Consider the following 8,379-nt stretch of genomic DNA (forward strand, 5'->3'; position numbering starts at 1 on the left):
ACCCCTCTGAGTTTGTCTTCCACAAGTTTTGCGAGGATTAAGTAGGACAATATATGCAAAAGGGCTTGAAACCCAGTAAGGACTTGGCTTATATGACTTTGCCTTACTTTCTTTTCCAACTTCTAATTTGTTTCCTTTTGCAGTACTGGTGATTGAACCTGCACATACTAGGCAAGAGCTCTATCTCTGGGCTATATGTCCAGCTGTTTTAGTTTTTTGTTTTAAGGTATTGTCTCACTAAGTTGCTCAGGCCTTGAACTAATGATCCTCCTGTCTCAGCCTCCCAAGTGCTTAGATTACAGGTAAACACCATCATGCCTGGCTTATTTCTGTTTTCTTTTTTTTAAAAAAATATTTTATTTATTTATTTGAGAGAGAAGGAGAGAGAGAGAGAATGAGAAGGGGCACACCAGGGCCTCCAGCCACTGCAAATGAACTCTAGATGCATTTGTCCCTTATGCATCTGGCTTATGTGGGCCCTGGAGAATTGAACTGGGATCCTTTGTCTTTGAAGGCAAATGCCTTAACCACTATGCCATCTCTCTAGCCTTTATTTCTGTTTTCTTATAGGAAGTATATATTGCTCTTCAAACCAGCTTGTTGATCAGTAGGTTTTGTTGTTGTTTTGGTTTTTCGAGGTAGGGCTTCCCTCTAGCTCAGACTGACCTGAAATTCACTATGTATTCTCAGGGTGGCCTTGAACGCATGACAATACTCCTACTTCTGCCTCCCAAGTGCTGGGATTAAAGGTGTGCAGTGAAGGTTTTATAGAGTCAGACTGAAGGGAACCACATCACTCACATAGACACACACCACCCAAGCCGTGGAGCACCTCTATTTCTATTTCCTCACGGGGGACATGGGGATAATTGGACATATTAGATTTCAGGGTTACAACCGTGTGGATTAATAGAGTGAGGTTCCAAGTGCTTGGATTCTTTTGGGAGTATTCATGTGCCTTTCCCCCAAGGCTGCAATAGTATCTTCCAGCATTGTTATTTCAAATGCTACCAAGGGCTTGGGTGGTCAGTGTAAAGATGCTAAAAAAAAAAAAAAAAAAAAAAAAATCTCATCTGGGTTGAAGAGATAGCTAAGCCACTAAGGTGCTTTCCTGCCAAGCCTACCAACCCAGGTTCGATTCCCCAGCACCCACATAAAGACAGTTGCAAAAAGTGGCACACTCCTTTGGAGTTTGTTTGCAGTGGCTAGAGGCCCTTGGCATGCCCATTCTTTCTCCGTCTGTCTCTCTTCTATCTGTCTCTCTCTGTGTGCAAATAAATAATTTTTTTTAAATCTCATTGAAAAAAGCATTACTCAAGATAGATGACTGATGAAAGCAAGGGACTGGCACATTTGAATTGGCAGAGGCATATCAGCAACTTCCCTGGGCCTCACTTGTACTGACTGTAAAATGGGCCTCATCTCTGTGCGTGATCGCGGTGTGGGTTTTAAGGGCTGGTGTGCTTCAGAAATGCAATGCTCTCCAGAAGTGTGGGGTTCATTCTCTATGTGCCCTTTGCACTGCTTTATAGTGAATGTCCACTTGACAGCACCTAGAATCACTTGTGAGAGGTCATGTAGATCAGGCCGGCCTCTGTGCTAGACTATGAGGCGTGATCTTGATAGGGTTAACTGAAGTGAGAAGACCCACATTAACTGTGGGTGTCACAATTCCCTGGCCTGGGGTCCTGGGCTGTGTAGGGAGGAGAGAGCTGGCTAGGCAGCTTCCTCACTGTGCTGAATGTGACCAGCTGTCTCCATGCCCTTCCCGCCGCGATGGACTGTGACCTGGAACTTTAACCTGAAATAAAGTCTCCTTCCCTTAGGCTGGTTTTTGTCCGGCAAAGAGAAGGTCACTGATACACCTTTGCCGACGCTCCGGCTCGTCCATCCGAGTGCCGTCACTATGCTCTGTACAGAGCAGCCCTCTGCCACTCACAGCGCAGTCTCTACTCAACAGCTGGCCAGCTGACAAGCAATTATTAGTATTGTTATTATTTTGGTCTTGAACAGTTCTTTCTCTGAGGTTCACGTTGTCCTCTGACCTGCTGACTCGCCAGCTTCCCGCGAGGAGCGCGTTGTCCGCAGAGGGTTCACCTAAGCAGGCTGTCTACCTGCGCACTGCCAAGTAGCTCCCAGCCTCACTGCCACACCTAAGACTGACGCCCTCAAAATCCATGTTTGGACGGGTGCAAGAGCCTCGTTTCTTTACCTTGCTGCCAGGCCTTCACTGTGCCGGGTGGTCTTACTTGTAAACTGCTCAGTTCGCATGTCACTGTCTGCTGCAAGCTCATCCGTATTGCCTCCGGACACTTCCTACAGGACAAAGGTCAGACTGATCCATGTAGCGCAGGGGACCTTGCTAATCTATAGGCCAGGGGACTGTGATTTCTCCTTTTCCCTCATGGCTTCACTTTTCACCCCTGTCCCCGCTCCCGACACAGCCTCAACACCCGCCTTGCTTGGCGCCTGTGTGTTTGCACCTACGTAGTTCCGTGAGGGGGAAGGGTGTCCCCACCCCGGGGCTTGGAGAACTCCTCTGTCCTCTGAAGCTCAAACATCTGCTAAAACCTGCCTTTCTCTAGAACAGAGCCAGCAGTCTGCTGACAAGGGGATTCCTGCGCCATTCTGTCCATCAGCGACCTCACAATTCTGGCGTACCACTCGCAGGGACGCGTCGCGGCCGAGACTGGGGTTCTCTGTCTTTGGATCTCCAGTGCACTGCACACAGTATGTGCTTGCTTGTTGACTGTGGAAAGCGTGGGTGTGCAGGAGTGTGCATGATCAGTGGTCTCAGCCGGGCATGTGCAATTGGAGAAGAAAGGAGGAAGAGAAATAGGAAGGTTGGCCTGGAAACCAGAGGTAACAGCCTCCGACGATGACAGCTCCCCTCCTTCCCCAGTCTCAGTGCATTCCAAGGTCCATCTTCTGAGCTGAGTTAGGAGGAGGGACAATAGCTAATAAACAATCAGTCAATGGGCTCATGGAAATTGATTATTTTTGCCTTGTCAGGGTTTCACTTTGTAGCTCAGGCTGGTCTGGAATTTGCCATGAAAGCCAGGCTGACCTCGAACTCCCGATCCTCCTGTCTCGGCGTCCTCCATCCTGGAATGACAGCAGTGTGCCATCACACCTAGCTCTCGATTCCTACATGAACAGAGCCCTCCCACAATCGCCACTGCTCACACTTCTACAAGATCTGGCTCAGCCCAGGCCTCTCCAGGTTGGATCTTGGGGCCCCTGTTATTTAGTGAAGTGATCTGGACCTGTTTTTCAAGCTAACAAGGCCAATTCAAATCAGTGACAAGGGCTCAGCGGGTCACCCCTTGGGTAATCGGGTACCCAACCCACATAGGAATCTTTGCCTTGGGCCGCCAGAAGCAGGGTGCCCAAGGCCACGAGTGAGCATACTTCCCACAAAAGAACATCGTCGGTGTGCTTTGTGTGATGCCCTGTGGTTCTTTCACAAAACCAGGGCATTCTTCACACGCTTCTTTGTCACGTGTACCAGACAAAATCACCTCAAAAACTCTGCAAAGCTGAGGAGGAGGTCCAGCAGGTAAAGCACTTTACCACTCCAGCTGGAGTCCCTGAGCGCCATGTGATCTCCAGACCCGCATAAAACATCTAGAGCCATGGAGCGCTTCTGCGATCCCAGCACAGACGCTGACGGCAAGGCAGGAGGCGGAGACAGAAGCATTTCTCAGAAGCCCATGGGGCACACAGCCAAGAATGGCAGGGTGAGAATCCAGAGTGAGAAGCCCTGCCTTGAGATGTTGCAGAAATTCTCTGGAAAGAGCACTCCAATGTCAGTATGAGTGAAAGTAGAGGAATTGATTTACCTGGGGACCAATGATCTTGAGATCGCCAAAGAAGCTCGGACCCGGAGCTGATAGTTTCCTTTATTTTTATAATTTTCATAGAGGAGGGGAGGCTCTAAGTGACCAACAACAAAAAAGACCTGGCAATTTGCATAACAATTATTTCTGTAGTCAGGCCACCCTAACAATGAACTACATTTTTCTTTGGTTAAGTCTAGACTGTCTCCTCCTTATCGTCCCTCTGGGCCCTTCTGGACAGTTCTCTCTTTGAGATTTTCCCATCTGCTGACACAGATAAGTTTTAGCTCCTCAGCAATTAACTCTTACAGTAACTCAGTGAATCAGTTCAACTTTCAGCTTCTTTTTGATCATAAAATGAGGTAGACAGGCAAGAAGTGACCTGAACATTATCCTCTGACCTCCATATATGTGCGTCTTGGCATATACATAACAACACACAATAATTTAATTAATTTATTTATGGGGGCAGATAGAGAATGGGCACACCAGGACATGCCAGAGCCACTGCAAATGAACTCCAGATATACGTGCCACCTTGTGCATCTGGTTTTATGCGGGTACTGGGGAACTGAACCTAGCTCCTTAGGCTTCTCAGATAAGAGTGTTAACTGTTAAGCCATCTTTCCAGCCCACAAATACTTACTTTAAAAAAACCCATTATACATATCCTGGTTTGTTTACTAGGAAGAAACCACATATTCTCTTGATGCTAAACTCCTTTTGCAGTCGGATTTGGGAATGTGTTCACACAGAGACCTCTGGGTCTTCAGATGGGACTCCTTCCAGTCCTTTCTCACGAAGCTAGTTTTCTACTCTGTTCTTCACAGAGCTATCTTTGAAATGTTTGAGGATCTGGCTCAGTGGGTAAAAATACTTGCCTTGCAAGCATGAGAACCAGAGTTTGATCCCAGGACCCATGTGAAAATGCTGGGCGTGTGGTGTGTACCTATATCATTCCAGTGTTGGGGAGGTGGAGACAGGGGGCTCCCTGGAGCTGGCCAGACAGTCTGGACTAACTGGTGAGCACTCAAAAAGAGGTGGACAGCACTCCTGAGAATAACAACTCTCAGGGCTTTCCTCTTGCTTCCACCTATATGTGCACACATGTGTATACACACACATCCACAAACCCCCAACCGTTTCCACTGGAGACAGCACCAACCCCAGAGAGGAACACCCTTACAATCAGAGTTGTCACAAGCTTCCAAGCATTTGAGGGGACATTAGTTCCCCAGTGATACTCTGATGAAGTGGTCAGGGCCTCACTTGCACCGAGTGGTGCTGGGATGGGCTGGCTCAGCCTGGCTTTCAAGCACTGACTCTCCATATTCATACTTGTAGCTTGAATTCCACCTCAGGGGGACAGTCATAACCCAGAAATGGACACATGCTGTAAGCGCGCTGCTTCTCACCCACCAGGAGCGAAAGCTGTTTCAAGTTCACTAGCAAGCCACATCACCCACCGGGAGTAAGAAGCAGAGAGGGCAAGTGACCCATTTCAGTGTCACCCAGGCGTGTCTTCTTAGAAAGATTTAAATTGGGATTCTAAGTGATATAGAATAGATAGATGATAGACAGACACAGATAAATAGATATATAGACAAATAGATAACATAATGCTGCCCCTCTAAGATTCCTACCCAGTCCTCAGAGCATGTGACTCCAGATCTTCCATAGCAAAAGGAACTTTGTAGGTGTGATTGAGGCTATGGGCATTGTGTTGGAAATGTTATTTTGGATTATCTGAGTGGGCCCAGCTTTTTTTTTTTTTTTTTTTTTTAAGCCATGAATTCTTACAAGGAAGCAGAGAAGGTTTTCTTGTGGGTCAGAGAGATGAGAGAAGAGAAGAAGAAGAAGAGGTCTAAAGTGTGAGAGGCTAGCCTTTGAAGATGGAGAAGGGACCGTGAGCCAGGGATGTGGGTGGCCTCTCCACACTGATGAAAGGACCCTCTGCCAATGGCTGGCAAGAAAACAGGAATTGGGTAAGACACACAGTTCTGCTAACACCCTGAAGTTTTCATCCACAGGGACTCACACCAGAGGTGTGACTACCGGAGTAGACAAGAATAGGTCTGTGCTGCTGACGCCACTAGGTGTGGTCATTGGTTACACAGCAATAAACAAGTACACTACAAATAGTCAGACTCAACTAAGTTGCTAAGGAAACCCAAGGATGCCACCATGCAGAGCTGTGACCTGAGAAGGCTCAGAGGAAGGAGGCAGGTGTCTTTCAAAGACCCGGAAGACCTCAGGAGGAAGTGGGGTGTTGTGGGCAGGGGAATTCTAGGGAGCTGATGGCAGGCAAGTGGATGGCCACAGGCCAGTTAAACTGGATCTGCAGGCGCACATGGCCACAGTGCCAAGCAGGTCACTTCTGTCAGCGTGTAGGGGTGACGACAGTGATTTGGGCCGTGAACTTCTGGGCTTGGCAGCACACTGGAGAGATGGAGACGGTCGCAGCTCTGTAGGCACGCCAGCCTAGATGGCCCGAGAGCTGGCTGTGGAATAAAAAGCAGCCAGAAGCCTGGAAATCAACCTGACGCCTAAGAGCTGGCAACAGCATCACTGAGTTTTTTACCCCGTGCCTGCATTGGAAGCCTACCGTGGGCCAGTTTCACACCTTGGTCTTTTACTTCTGCTCTCTCCTCTCCTGCTTTTGGGGGTCCACGTCCACCTCTCCCTTCACACGGCGTAGGCCCCTGGTGCTAACACAGCTCAGCAGTGGGGGCCTTAAGAAGGTACAGCCTCGGGCTGGAGAGATGGCTTAGCGGTTAAGCGCTTGCCTATGAAGCCTAAGGACCCCGGTTCGAGGCTCAGTTCCCCAGGTCCCACGTTAGCCAGATGCACAAGGGGGCGCACACGTCTGGAGTTCGTTTGCAGTTGCTGAAAGCCCTGGCACGCCCATTCTCTCTCTCCCTCTATCTGTCTTTCTCTCTGTGTCTGTCGCTCTCAAATAAATAAATAAATAAAATAATAAAAAAGAAGGTAGAGCCTGCACTCCAGCTGCTGGAAGTGTCTGTGAGGACGAGAGCTGTGATCACCCCACCACCTACAACCACCTCAGAGAAAAGAAACAAGAATAAATTCCACGGATCTCCTTGCCAGCATGGTTGCTGAGAAAGCCAGGCCTGGGAAGGGAACAGGCTTGCAGTAGGATCAATGGAAAGGTTGCAGCGCCATTCCTTGCTGTCCCGTGTCCTGTTCGAGTTTGGGGAAGGAGAAAGAAAGATGGCAATTATTTGAATTTCTCGTCAAAAACTAATTTCTACTGCATTTGTCTGAATGGCATTCAATATATTTTTTTCTTCCCCAAAGTCACTATCTACCTATCTATCTGGGGTCATTGATTCCTACTTTTCCTATAGCTCTGGATGGAGTCTGCTGAGGAGGCAATTCTGAGTGGTGAGGCACACAGACAGAAGCAATCAAAACAAGAGTGGTTGATCTGCGTCATTTCCCTCAGCAGGTGATGCCTTCCCAAAGGAGCAAACCCCCATTCCGGACAGACTAGCTAAAACTAACATACTGACTAAAAGCCTCACTGAGGCTAACTATCAGGCTGAACGCCATTCTGGCCGGAAGCACAGGCTTGAGGTGAGGCTGGCTGGGCGGCCATTCTGGGCTCACGGCTTAAGGCCGTGTGGCCTTGGATAACGGCCTTGGAATAAGATCAATGCCTCTTGTCAGCAGTGTATTATTAGCTATCTTTCTTGTTGCTGTGACAAAATTTCTGGCAAAAGCAACTGAAGGCTCACAGTTTGAGGATATAGTCCTATCACGGTGGTTAAGGCATGGCGGCCAGAGCACGAGGCAGCTGGTCACATCGTGTCGCATCCACAGTCAGGAAGCGGAGAGGGACAAAGCTGGCGCTCAGCTCGCTTTCTTCACTTTCTTCAGTCGGGGAAACAGCACATGGCATATGCTGCCCACATGCAGTCTTCCCTCCTTACTTAAGCCTCTCTGGAAACACCCTCATAGACAAAACCAGAGGTGCGTCTCCATGGTGAGTCTAAAAATCAGTCAATCAGACGAGGAAGATTAACCAGGAAAGCTTCATCCCATGACTCAGCCCTGGTGAGCCCCCAGAGCCAGGCAGTCTGTGGAAGCAGAATCACAGCCCCTTTAGAAGGAGCCTCCCCTGGTGTTACCTAGAGAAGACCTAGGTACATTCTCTGGCTTCCTGGTGCACAGCTGCCCGAGGATGACCGCCTCCGTGCTTACACAGGTGAGCTACATCTTCTTGCTTCCCACGAGCCTTCCTGCAGCAGCCCCTCTGCTGTGTGGGGCCTTGTAACAGTTGCCTGGCTACTTTGCAGGGACTTGGAAACCTCCTGTTTCATTTTGCTTTTTTGAGATAAGGTCTCACTCTGTAGCTTAGGATGGACTCAAACTCACAGAGCTCCTGCTTCAGCCTCCAGAGAGATGGGATTAACAGGAGCGTACCACCAGGCCCAGCTTTAAAGGGTGGTTTGTTGAAAACACTGACTCTTCACTTGGATCTGTAGATGTCTAGTGAGTGACCAAACCTAGAAGAAAA

The sequence above is a fragment of the Jaculus jaculus genome, chromosome 1 (genome assembly GCF_020740685.1).
Source record: "Jaculus jaculus isolate mJacJac1 chromosome 1, mJacJac1.mat.Y.cur, whole genome shotgun sequence".
NCBI classification, from domain to species: Eukaryota; Metazoa; Chordata; class Mammalia; order Rodentia; family Dipodidae; genus Jaculus; species Jaculus jaculus.